Raw genomic sequence first — 14392 nt, 5'->3', positions numbered from 1 at the left:
TCCATGTAGGAGTAACTCAAGTAAGTGTTCCAAATAAATAGAGTTCTTTAAAGAAACTCGAAAAATCATTCTCAATCTTTGTAATTGAAGGACATATATTTAAGATTCACAATAAATTATTAGGAATTATTAAAAAATATTATATTTTTATTTGGAAGGTTGTCAGAAGGAACAGTTTAAGGAAAAATCCATACCACATTTCAAAAGCAAAGTTGTCATAGCTTTACCTATTTTTTCTCTAGATAAATATTTAAAGCAATGAAACTGTATACTGTGAAAATGACTCCTGAATGACTGATAGGAAGCTTAAGAATGTCTTAACCTTCTGAGCAGGGAAAACAATGTGCAGAATAATAGCATGGAAATAGAATGTAGATGCCAGTTTTATTGCAAGCTGCTGTAATTCAAGTTGTATATGAGGGGAGATGAATATGATATTTCTGTTGGAAGGAAACACAAATATTAGGATATAAACAATTGCTAAGTGAAAACAATTACCACAGTGTTAAAAAATATTTTAAGTTGACTTGCCCGGATATCTCACAGAACAAAGCTTTTCTCCGTATCTCAGCATTAGTGACAACAAACGATTGAATTCAACGTTTGTGAATATGGAATTATTTGTCTTGAAAACAATGCATTGTTGCACAGAACATATAGAAAGAGCTGGCATTGTGCTTCAAGTCATGGACTAAAATGGTGGTAGAGGTAATACCCCACTTTACAAAGGTAGAACGTTTCTGAGAAACAGTTCATTAACCGGAAATTTGTAAAGCGAAGACCCATTGACTATTAGAGGCAATTTTTGTAAAAATGAAAACCCATTATAATTTCTTTGTAAAAGCGAACACGGGTTTCTTGATATAAGCAAATCTTTGTAAAGCGAGTATTTGTAAAGCAGGGTTTACCTGAATATGTGTGTTCCTTCCACAGAATTAACTTTGCATGAAACCAGGTACATGATGAACCTGCTTGGAAACACAACTTGACGGCCAGTGTATATGCGCTCAGCTTAATTGCAGACTATTTTCATAGTCTTGGCAACAATTCTGACTGCAAAATATCATTTGATTTAAATGTTATCTGTCTTCTTCAAATCTCCCTCTCTCTCTCTCTCTCTCTCTCTCTCTCTACATTGTTCTTTTTTGTCAAATAATTTATTGCACCGTTATAATTTTACAAATTTTACAAACTATTCCAGTTTTTAAAATCAGTCTTAGTCCTTAAAAAGTATGAAACACTAATTCATATTGCATTTCTACTTCAGAAGAGGTTATTTACTGTATGAACTGTACTAAAATAAATTAAAGTAATTTCATGCCTGTTAAAGTGCATAAGTTAGTCCAACATTGTTCTTGAACAATTGGTAAAAGGTGATATACTTTATTTTTCTCCACTGATTGTTTTAGGTATCCCCAGAGCAGATCAGAGTCATTGGTAAACCTTTCCATGCACATAGTTAAGCCATGAACTGAATGACTGTACTTTTGTTCATTTAAAAAAAAATTAGAGATACAGCATGGTAACAGGCCCTTCCAGTGCACAAAGCTGCTTCTTTCACAAAATATGGTTGGCAGTGATAAGGCAATATTTCTTATCCCTTTTTGCCATTTTGCAGGTGCAAGTGAGCTACCTTCAATACTTAAAAGATTTAAAACCCTGTTATCCGGAATTCAAGCAAGCGACAAACTCAAGCAATCAGCGAAAAAAAAAGGAAAATTAATAGTTAAAAAATACAGAAGTTTAAATTTGGTGTGCCTCGCCATTAGTTCGCCAATCAGGCAACACACAGTCTTGCAACTGGAAGCTACACCTAACTGGCACCTACCAGTCCCCATAGGTGCTGGACACCAGGGGATTTTACACACACACACACACACACACACACACACACACACACACACACACACACACACACACATACACACACACACACACACATACACACACACACACACACACACGCACAAACGTGTACACACACATGCGCGCACGCACACGTGTGTGTGGGAGTGAGATAATCATCAAAGTTAAGCGGATGCAACTGCATGACTTGGCTAATGCCTAACACTTGGCCCCTCTCGCTCTCCCTACAGCTGTACATTTTTTCCTTGGCCCCTTGGCTCCAAATCAACTCCAGGCTTTGCAGCCACATATGTATCACAAGGGGCAACAGTGTCTGAGCAGCAATTAGACCACAGGATACAGATTCTGAGACCCAGCCTCCTAATTATCCAAATGGTTTTTGGACAGCTAACTTTTAAATGTCTCTGGTGATCATTAAATGAAAATTACTTCAAAAAGATTAAACTAATTAAAGCAAAATTGTTAAACACTTTTATCTAAAATAACTCTTTAAGATTCAAGATTCTTTTAATGTTATGTAATAGTTCAGAACATGTAATATTATATGAAATTGCTTTCTGTCTGCCTGGTCATTTGTATTGCCCAGTAAGAGAGAAAGAGTAGTCCCTTCAGAGTCACCAAGTGCCTATGGATTCACCTCCAGTGCTCCTGATTCATCGACAACCCAAACTTCAGGTCCAAACCTCTGATATGATCAGTAAGCTTTCAGCGCCCAAGACTTTTGGGAGCCCTTCTTGCCATCAGCACCCTCTTGCATCCCAGCTCCGATACCCGGTTCCAGCAGCCCGTGTGGGTCCCCTGATTGCAAGTCACCCAAAGCCTGTGTGGGCTCTTCACCCACTGAGTCCATCATTGGTCCACTGCCATTGTCATTGTCCTGTAGGGTCCTTCAGCTGCCGAGCTGTCGGGTTGTCTCCTCTGCTTCTCCTTAATGGGAGTTGCCCTGTACTGTTCCCTGGAGTCTGCAATCCCTCATGGTTGCTTCTGACCATAGGCGCTACCATCTTAGGTACAGACCCCTGTGGTTGCAGGATTTTACTTACAAACACAGTTGGCTCCTTTAACAAGCTGATTACAGCCTGTACAGAGCTGGTGGCATTAGGACCGGGCAGGTGAACCCTTCGAAGCAGTGCTTTGTCTCCCTTCTCTGCTCTCCCGGGTCTGCACCAGTGGCAGCGCTGCCATTTTTATTGCTATCAGTCATCTTGAAGTAAATAAAATCAAGTCACCACTTATCTGCAATAGTATTTCAACCCAGATTGCTGACCCTATTCAAACGAAGATTAGAATTCATTTAAGAGTGTAAGGAGATACTTCACATCGTTGAGATTATGTTAGCTCTCACTGTAATACTACTTGCATTCCTGTACTTTATTCTCTTTCATATATTCGTCAATTTCCAATTCCCCGACCATCTATTTTCCTTCCAGAAAACTTACAGTAGCCATTCAAACGAGCAAAGGGGAAATCTTTTGGTTGTGGGAGGAAGGTTACTGGGACTGAGACGCAACGACAGAAGCTGTGCATGTGTGCTACGTGGAGCAGTTATGGCTGAGGAATGTGAAGGGCACCTGTCCCTTCAGATCAGCGCAACCAAGCCTGATCCAGCTGCGGAGTAGAACGTCAGTTGCCTCGGTACATTCCTGATTTTTATGTTGAAATGTTAGAGTGTAAGTGTCAGATGCACACTGCCCCATGAAGAACACTTTGCCAGTGGGTTTTTTTTAAATCAAACCTCTGGCAAAAGATAAGGATATTCCAACCCAGAATGTTTTTTTTACATTTCAACCCAACACATTCTTTGGAGGTTGGTTAGTGAAATGGACCCTACGTAATTTATATTCCCAAAAGCGAATCATTTCAGGGCGTAATATAGAAATCTTTACTCTTCTCATAATTTAGACATTATATTTAAAGATAAAAAATATGTAATTTAAATGGATCTTTTCAAATATGCTTCCTTGATTAAATATTCATTAAGTTTTTCTTAATAGGTTTAAGCAGAATTTTTGGCCAAATTGTTTAAACAGGGGATTTTTATTCAATATACAGCCTTCAAACTTGAATAAGAAATCTCAGTTCTTCTTGAAATTATTGTCTGTTGCTAGCAACAATTCATTTTGAATGCAGAGTTTACAATATATACAGGAATATTATTGCAAATCTGTCTCTTGAAATTCGTCATTTTTTTCACTTGTTTTAAGTTCAAACTCATGGTTAGAGTACATACATGACATCATATACAAATCTGAGATTCTTTTTTCCTGTCGGCCAGACAGCTGTGGATCAAGGTGTGTGGCCGATGGGTGGGCAGGGAGGGGGAGCATGGGCAGTCTAGCTGCCTGGGAAAAGCTGGAGGGGCCTCGTGATTCAGGCAGCATCCATGGAGAACAAAGGCGTCAACCAGAGAGTGAGGGTGAGGGGTTTTCTCCAGCCTGCGCCCAGCCTCTCCTATGTCGTGAAGGCCACAAATGGAGCAAATGCAGTAAATCAGTCCTACTGACACACGTGAAGTGTTGCTTCACTTGAAAAGCCTATTTGGGGCCCCAGACTATGGTTAGGTAGGATGTGTGGGTACCTCTTGCGGCCACAGGGGAAGGGTCAGGTGGGGGAGGGGAAATAGTGGGGAGGGATGTGTGCACGAGGGAGTCATGGAGGGAGCGGACCCTACAGAATGCGGAGAGGGGAGGAGAGGGGAAGATGTATCTGGTAGTGAAATCCTGTTGCGTGCCAAAAATTCCAAGGATAATGTGTTGGATGCAGAGGCTGGTGGGGTGGTAGGTAACGACAAGGGGAATCCTATGTTTGTTGTGAATGGGGGCAGAGGGGGCCAGGGTAGGTGACGGGGAAAAGTGAGGGCTGAGTGAAGGGGAAACCATGTTTGTGGAAGAGAGCAGACATTTCATATGATCTTGACTGGAAGGCCTCATCTTGGGAACAGATGAAGTGGAGATGGAGAAATTGTGAGAAGGGAATAGAGTCCTTGCAGGGGAAAGAGTGTGAGAAACTGTTGTGGTGGGAGTTAGTGGTTTGTAATATATATCGGTGGAAAGCTTGTCTCCAATCTTTTAATCTTCAACGGGGTACTCGTCAAGGTTGTTCATTACTTTTTGACTTGGAATTAGAACCTCTAGCAATTACTGCTATCGAGAGGTCACCTCTATCTATTTCCATGATTGGTCGCATCAATTCTAATAAAATGAACATTTTACCTAAATTTCTGTATCTTATCAATCTTTACCAGTTTTCATTCCCAAATCCTTTTTTGACTCATTTGATATGCTTATATCTTTCTATAAATGGCAAGGAAAATCCCCCGCTTAAATAAAGTTCATGTTCAAAATGCTAAAAGGAATGGTGGATTGGCGTTTCCTAATTTTAAATTTTATTATTGGGCAGTCAATATACTTTGCTTCTTTTGTTATATTTCGATATCTACTTGACCACCTAACATGGGTAGAAATGGAACTGAATTGTACTAAAAGTACTTCTATTTTGGTAATTCTAGGGTCTTTTTATCCTCTTTATATAAACTAACTGATAATCTGATAATCAGACATAGTTTGAGAATATGGGCACAATTTAGGATTACAGAGCTTTTCTCTTGCTATCCCTATTATATCTAATCATCTTTTTCAACCTTCTTTGCAAGATACTTTCTTCAATGACTGGCACAGATTGGGTATTAAATGTTTTAAATACCTTTTTATTCAAAACAATTTTGTTTCCTTTGAACAATTGATGGTAAAATTTAACTTTCCAAACACTCATCTTTTAAAATATTTACAAGTTAGACATTTTGTTCCGTCTCAGATCCCCAACTTTCCACGAATTCCTGAGGAAAACATTCTCATAATATCTCTTAATTTTAATCATTAACTTGATTTAAGAATAGTCTCATTAGTTAAATCAAGAACAATTGAGAACAGGATTTGAATCTTTCATTTTTCTATTTGTAATGTAACATGACCTTCTTTTGTGCACAACACTGTTTGTTGCAATTTAAAGTGAAATGTCTCATTTTTATTCAGATATTAATCCTCTGGGTGACCAATGTAAAATTGGTGATGCTTCTTTGGCTCACATGTTCTGGACTTGCCCAAGTTTAGAAAAAATTTGGAAAGATATCTTTCAAATATTAGCAGTGACTCTTAAGTTCATATTAGAACCTTGCCCTTTAATTGCTCAATTCAGATCATTTAAGATGATTTTTTTAAATTTTCTGACTCCAACTGAAACCAAATTTTACCTTTTAATTCATTAATAGCCAGATGTGCAATTCTGATTAAATAGAGAGACAATACTCCAACTACACATACACAATGATTAAACGATATTACATCTTGTTTAAGTTTAGAAAAAAATTAGATATGCCATTAAAGAGTCAAATATTAACTTCCAAAAGACGTGGGCCCCATTTATGGTCTATTATCTTAACCTAAAGAATTAGGGTTGTTCTGAAGCTTCAGTGCTATGCTGTCTACTTGATGTCATTTGATTCCAACATGTCAGTTTTTAACCTTGGGGGTTTTAACCTTGGTGGGGATTCTGTGTTTTTTGTGTTTTTTTTTTCTTGTCTTTTGAATTTTACAATAAAATATATAACTGTACTGTTCAATTGTGCATAATGTAAACATCAAGAAAAATATTTAAAAAATAAAGAAAGCTTGTCTCCTGAGATGGAGACAGAAAGATCATGAAAGGAGAGAGTTGGACCAGATGAGTTTGAGATCGGAGTAGAAGTTGGCAGAGAAGTGAATGAAGTTGATGGGCTCATTGCAGATGGATGAGGCATCCCCAATGTAGTCATCAACATAGCAGATGAAGAATCGATGGGCCTTGCCCATGTAGGCATTCAGCATGGATTGTTCCACAAAGCCCACAAACAGGCAGATGTAGCAGGGACCCATGCGAGTACCATGACGACTCTTTTGATTTGAAGGAAGTGGGATGAGTCAAAGGGAATGTTGTTTCGAGTGATGACAAGTTCTGCCAGGTGGAGGAGAGTGGTGGTAGAGGGTAATTGGTTGGGTCTCTTATCCAGAAAGAAGTGAAGTGCTTTGAGACCTTTTGAATGGGGGATTGAGGTGTGGAGGTATTGGACATCCATAGTAAAAATTAGGCACTCCAGTATAGGGAAACTGAAGTCATTGAAGAGATGGAGGGCATGTGAGGTTTCATGGATAGAGGTGGGGAGGGATTGGACTAGGGAGAAAAGATAGAGTCAAGGTAAGATTAAACTAGTTTAGTGGGGCAAGAGCAAGCAGATAAATTGGGTCTACACCAGTGGTTTTCAAACTTTATCTTTCACTCACATACCATCTTAAATAATCCCTATCTCTGCGATTGGTAAGGGATTACTTAAGGTGGTGTGTGAGTGGAGAAAAGGTTGAGAATCACTGCTCTGGACACAATTGCTACTGAAATATTTTGCTTTCAGAAAAATTCCCATTAGCCCATTTATGTGAAACCATGCACATAACGAGTCAATTAAGTACAATTAAAACAATGGTTTTCAAACTTTTTCTTTCCACTCACATACAAACTTAAGCAATCCCTGACTAATCATAGAAAACTTATGACATAGGGATTATTTAAAGTGAAATCCTAGGAACCTGGTGTTCTGCACTCTCTCTACAACAGAATTGTTGATCTGTAGCGGAGGGTGGTCGTTCCTGGTCCTCCTGAAGTCCTCGATCATCTCCTGTGTCTTCCCCATGTTGAGACTCTGGTTTGATACTCTTGCACCATTTCATAAGACTTTCCACCTTTTTTCTGTACTGCGACTCATCGTCGTTGTTGGTGAGGCCAACTACTGTTATGTCATCTGCAAACCTGATGACGCGCTGGATCGGCGGTGCAGTCAAGGATTGCAGTGGGCTGAGCATACAGCCCTGAGGTTTGGCAGTGCTCAATATGCAGGTTAAGACCAACAGTTAAAGTCTCCAGTCCATCACCTGACTATATTTGCAAGAGCAAATAACCCGACTGACGTTGAAGTTCCTTTCAGTCACGTGATAAATTGCACTTATTGCAATGAATGGTGGCCCTCAGTGGTGGTGTGGAACATTAAATAGTGAAACAAATTCATCTCTGGTAGGTCACCAAGCAAGAACATCTGCAGTTGCCCCAGTGTCATTATCAGATCCTTAGATAATATTTGAAATATGGCTGTGCTAGTACAGATCTATTACCAATGTACATAGTGTATATAGTTACTGTATCTAGACTGTGCTTACAGCGATTGGCTGAGAGCTAAGCCACGCCTATTGTCTGGGCCTTAAAGGGTTGTGTCCCCGGCCAGGTCGGATCATTCCGGACTGGTCGGCCACCTGTGAAGAGCTCCTGTCTTTTGCTAATAAAAGCCTTGGTTTGGATCAACAAGTCTTTGATTCTTTCAACGAGCTCTACAATGAGTTCCTAATCCCTCAACTTTTGTTGAAGTGACTGTTCGCTATGAATAGAGAGTTAGTGAAGAAAACAAGTTCTAAGAAATATCTATTGTAATATTTGGCTATTAAACAGGAATTAGGTGTGGAACACCAAGCACAAGTGTTTACAGCAAAATGGATCACGATTGTGGAAACTGAGCATCTACAATTATCTTAAATGGGATGACAGATTATTTATTTAACTTCACAGTACTTCCAGGAAACACATTGAAATATTGTATTTATTGCCAAAAAGTTACCACTATCTTTAAAACAAAACATGGAACATTACTTTGTGCAGAGTTTCAGTGTTTGTCTAATTGAGAGATAATTGTTCCCTAACCCTAACCCTAATATAAGATTTTAATTCTTTTAAATTTTAAATTTAATCATGCAACATGGATCCTGGCCCTTCCGGCCCATGAGCCCATGCCACCAAATAACCCCACTTAACCTACAACTCCTGTACGTTTTGGAGGGTGGGAGGAAACAGGAGTATCTGGAGGAAACCCAAGCGGACATGGCGAGAATGTACAAACTCCTTAAAGGCAGTGCCAGATTCGAACTCGGATCGCTGGTGCGTCAGTGATGTTGTGCTAACTGCTATGCAAAACTGTGCTGCCCCTTCCACTAACCATGCCACCATTACATTAACTGTGCCATCCCCTACGTTAACCATGCTGCCCTCTACACTAACCAGGCTTGTGAAATATAAAGTGTTCACAATCACTACTCTGGAGACAAAGTCTTGGAGAACAAGTTCAGCTTTTATTTCGGGTCTGCAGAGCCGGGTGTCTCTTAGTCCCAAGACACACTGGAGGTCCAGAATCATCACTCTTTTGTACAGTCCCGTGCTCAACCTCACCACACCTTCATTTAGTCTCTTCCAATCAGAATTTCAATACCTTACAACCTTCCCCTTTCTACTCCCCAGTTGTAACCCAGGAGGTTACTTCCAATATCCGGAATGTATAATAATTGCCACATCACTTCCTCGTGATCCGTTCCGATCGTAATGGGCTCCCAAAATAGGTACAGAAAACTCTTCCCCTTTTACCCCTGATACCTTTAATTGTTGACTAGTGAATCTAACTCCCTCCGGTATAAAGTTTAATGATGATCTAGTGGCCTCTGTGTCCACTAGAAAAACGGCATCCTCTTTGTTGGAAATTTATCAAAGGTTCCCAGTGGGTCCCAGGAGGAAGAAACCCCTGATCCCACTAATCCTCCCAAAAGTCATCAGAGGGAGAGCATCCCTTTCCCTCTTTAATTCGGGACATTCCTGTTTGAAATGTCCCACTTTCCCACAATAGTAACCCCCTGCCTATTGGAGTTACCTAAAACTCAAGTACATCAACATAATAACAACCAGAATATTTCCATCACTCAATTTCTCTATCAGCAGCGTCCCTCTAGTGGAGTCTAATCTCCTGGATGGAAGGTATAAGGTTCGTTGAGGAGGACTCATGTTGAACTAAATCTTTGGGGTCCCAATCCTAATAACCCTTTAGATACTTTATCTGCTGCCTCATTAAGTTAAGAAATCACATCTTTATCATGGGTATGTGCTCAACTTTAAACTGCAAACAAATTGGTATCTTGCGTGGCCCCTTTAAGAGTATTCCTGGCTCTCTTTGTTCTGTGCTCTGTAGTATTCTGCACAAACTGGTTGCGTTATCGCTTCTTCTGGGCTTCCTGCCAATTTGCCTGGCTGGTAGAGTGGTATCTTATGTTTTTCTGTTGAATTCTCTCTGATCTCACTGAGAACAGCTTAATTTTTAAACTGTTCAAATGCAGACAAATGTGTTTTAACAAAAGCTTCTAGAATTTTCCACAGACTTTCTTTAAATCTTTACTTCTTTGTTACAGTGGCCAAATGATTTATCATGGCTCTGGGTTCGAGCACTAACAGGATCCGAAAATACTTTGGGTACTGCTGGCACAGAGGGGACCGCTGCTAGGGGTCTAGATACAGGCAGATGATATGCTTGTGGTGGTCCTTAGGGAATTCCTGAGGAGAACTCGGGGTCACTTGTCTCTCCCTCCTCCATCAGCCTTAGGACTTCCATTTGACTACGTAGTCTTTGTTTATCCTCCTGTGCAGGAGGCTTCTCCTGCCTACCCTTTGCTTTTATTTTCTTTCCTGATTTTTCCTGTCCTGCTCCTTTCTATGTACACATTCTTTCTGGAAGACATCCATAGGTTTACTGTCCCTCCTTCTGCCAGTTTTACAGCATTAGTTTGGCAACCTGCAAGCCTATCTCTTTTCTTTCTTGTGCTAACAGGTGCCACTTTCCAATTACCTCTTTAATGAATTCATCATCCCAAGTTAGCTGGTGGCTAACTATTTTCAAGCTCTAATCTACATATTTTGCATTCCATCACCCTTCACAGAATGGTGCTAGTTTAATCATCTCCAGCCATTTTTCACAATGCCATCTCCTACACTAACCGTGCCATCCCCTACGCTAACCATTCCATCCCCTACACTAACCATGCTGCCCTCTACCCTAACCGTGCCATCCCCTACACTAACCGTGCCACCCCCTACACTAACTGTGCCATCCCCTACAATAACCGTGCCACCCCCTACACTAACCGTGCCACCCCCTACACTAACCGTGCCATCCTCTATGCTAACCGTGCTGCCCCCTGTACTAACCGTGTCACCCACTATGTTCACCGTGCCATCCCCTACGCTAACCGTCCTATCCTCTATGTTAACCATGCCGTCTCCTATGCTAACTGCACTGTACCTTAAATGACAAGTCTCGAGAGAAAATATAAATTCTTACACTGCTTTATTTCCACTTGATAACTAAAGCTTTCTGATATTGTTACTAAAGTAGTAAGTCCAAATAATACCTAGATGGATGTCAAGATGTGAGCAAATTGAAAATTCTTCAAAAACCCACACAAAAATTATTTTTGAATTGCAATGGAAATCCGTATCTGAGTCATTTTCACATTTGGTACGCCTGGTGTAACCAATTTGCCTTTATTATAAACAATTTTCTTGAATTCAAAGGAGCCTTGTGTGATCTGTGATCTTTATCTCCCTGATACCATTTACTCATGAAACTAGAATCATCACCCTGAATTGTTAAGATACTTACTACCACCTTAGAGGTTCATAGAGCAGAGAGGCACGCCCTTCACTCCATCGTTTCCATGCTAATTGTAAGAGGAAAAAAAGCTTATGATAAATATGCAAAGAACGGTACAATTGCATCGATAATTGGTGGTGCTCCCATGCAGCGCCAGTAATCAGGTTTGCTCCCAATCCTGAATTCTCTCAGTGGATTTCCTTTTGCTGCTCCAGTTCTTTCCAATCTCCTGAAGATATGTTAATTGGTGACTGAAGAATTATCCCAAGTGACCACGGATTGGCCTGGGGGAGTTGATGGGAATGTCAGAGGGAATAATTACAGGGAAGTAAGTGGAATAATATTCTGAGAGCTGAGGCCCAATGACTAAATGTTCTTCTAACCTGTAAGTAAATATGATAATAGGTTTAGAGTCAACCTTTATATAATTCTATGGAATATACTTCCCAAAAGTAATGGAGTTGCCACAAATCTCTTGCTGGTTTTGATAGCACTTGTTTAAGGTTTCCAACACAAAATTGTCCTCCCTTCTGCTGTCCATTTCTGGAATCCTTTCTCTCTCAGCTTTTACAAAGACCTAACTCTCTGACTTACCCTGATCTCTTATGGACAGAAACATATTACTAGATTGCACATAATTTACAACCCCTCCCAAAGAAAACCAGTAAAAGTAGGTAATTAACACTTCAAATGAGTTCTCCTTCAGAATCATAGGGGGATAAGATTTCTTTATACATAATAATAACAAAGGGAAGGGCTGGATCCTCAATTGACCAGCTGTTTTTTTCTTTCTCTCTATCAGTTATTTTCCTAATCTCATTAAACACAGCTGCTAAAACAGCAGATTTTTCAATTTGATTCTATGAATAAATGGTGAGAAGTTCCAGAACAACATCCATGAAAGATGATACTGGATATAGTAATAATCAGTGGTTTATTTTAATAAAAAAATCACAAGCCTTGAAATTAAAGTCTATTTTTGGCACACCGTATCAAAATATAACTATTAACCAATCTGAAATTTCCACTTATCAAGAAGACATTGACATTAACAGCGAAATGAACTGAACTTTCAATTATATTTTTAACAGATAAAGCATATAGCCCTTAAATTTCAAAATAAGTCTATAAATACAGATGGCTAACATACACACACACACACACACACACACACACACGCGCGTGACACACACACACACATGACACACACACACATGACACACACACAACACACACATGACAAACACACACATGACACACACATGACAAACACACACATGACACGCACACATGACACACACACATGACACACACACATGACACACACACTCATGACACACACATGACACACACACATGACACACAAATATACTTTTGTCCTTTTGTTCAGGAAATCTTTACTCAGAACCATGAACCAGGGAAGGATCTTAAGGTGCAGAAAATGAGCAGAACTGACTTACTACTGAAGCAGAAAGACGATAGTGTTTCGTGAAGTTTGGTTTTTGAAATCTTTTAAGGTCAAGCAAAGTGAACAATAAATGTTGACCCTGACAGCAAGGCCTTGTAAGTGATTTTTTTTTAAAAAGGGTAAAACTAATAGATTTTCATATGGGTTTTGAAACATCACTGGGATTGTGGCATGATCAGGTTGTAAGTGTTACATTATGCCATCGATAAAACTTGTTAATAAATGTTTCCTGGAGTGGAGACAAAATGTTAAATTGGAATGCTGTTCAAATAGCACAGGTACTGCTTTTAGTGTTATCTGATCTCTTTGTCTGTGTGGTTGCAGGATTTCCTGGCTTCTGCATCTGTCAGCTCCTTCTTTTGCTGATGGGAGTTCAGATGCAAGTGACATTAATGTGTCACAAGATGCCCCTCTTCTTTGTCAGTGCTCCTGACAATCATTCTGAAGCCCAGCGGCTTTGGCAGATGCAGGAGCTGCTTGCATCCATCTCAATTCAACATTTCACTGTGTAAACACTGCAATAATAGATTTAAAAGGAACCATCAAAAACCGACTAACATTTTGCTGTCGTGGCACTGACTTTAAGAATCAGTACCAGAGAGGCTACTTTGGCTGATAGTCAGGGTCCAGAATGAGAAGGATACTGCAAAACAGTGTGACAGACGAACTTGAAAATATTCAATTCATTCAAAGTGCTGAAGTTTTGAAGTTTTCATGATTTAAAAGAATCAATGGCGGTTATGGGATTTTAATGGATTACTCTCCACCAGAAATGTTTCATGCTTCATGCTGAGTGTTTCTGCTGCCACAGCTGTTGTGCATTAGTGTTAACTTTAGCCAGAATGCAGAACAGAATGTAAGTCCCTGCTTTAGAGGTGAAGTGGGAATATGGCCTCCTGTTGAGGACCTCCATTCTGACTGATGTCTGGAGGCCACATGTTTTCACTCTCCATGTGTTTACATCTGCAGGCACTGAGAGAAGTATAAAAAGTTGTGACATCCTGATTGCAGCCCAGGCAAACTCCAGATTTCACCCATTTACTTCATCACCCTTGTTTTTTTTTTGCAGCTTCTCTTTCTGGCCCAGCTCACTGAGCTGGGGTGTAATCCCTGACGGCTCCCTAACTTCATTTTCAATTTGTGCATTTTACTGAGGGTGTTTTGAAACTGGTACATAGGAGGAGTGAGGGAAGGGACAAAGGAGTTTTGGCTGGTAGGGGAGACCAGAGATCTGAGCTAGCCTATCCTGCTTCTATTTTCTTGTGTCATTGTATATTGCAATCAGACTCTGCTCAAAGTAAAAAAAAACTCAGATGGAATAATAAAAACCTTAGTACAAGTGATATGATCTGAGACCATAATAAGTTACGGAGGTTTTAATTCCATGTATTATTACCAATGATATAGATTGAAGAATATATAATTATAAGAGCAATCTTCCTGATCAATGGCGGGGAGGAGGAGAGAACAGGAGATAGAATTTAGGTTTTAATACTTTTTTCTTTATGACAACATGTCAT

At 39.8% G+C, this 14392-nt stretch overlaps 1 long non-coding RNA gene across 4 annotated transcripts in view; it reads left to right on the top strand.

Annotated features, from left to right (window-relative positions):
• LOC138759342 (uncharacterized) overlaps positions 1-14392 on the top strand; it is a 70904-nt gene that overhangs the window by 13605 nt on the left and 42907 nt on the right. Inside the window, exon 1 of one of the 4 annotated variants that reach the window (XR_011354794.1) lies at positions 3300-3501. The exons of the other annotated variants lie outside the window; for them this stretch is intronic. This is a non-coding gene — a long non-coding RNA (uncharacterized lncRNA). Of the gene's footprint in view, positions 1-3299; positions 3502-14392 lie in introns of those variants that run through there. 4 annotated transcript variants of the gene reach the window in all.

This window comes from Narcine bancroftii, chromosome 3, assembly GCF_036971445.1.
Source record: "Narcine bancroftii isolate sNarBan1 chromosome 3, sNarBan1.hap1, whole genome shotgun sequence".
In the NCBI taxonomy this organism is placed as follows: domain Eukaryota; kingdom Metazoa; phylum Chordata; class Chondrichthyes; order Torpediniformes; family Narcinidae; genus Narcine; species Narcine bancroftii.
Note: the sequence above shows the minus strand (reverse complement) of the source record. Positions and strands in the feature narration are given on the sequence as shown.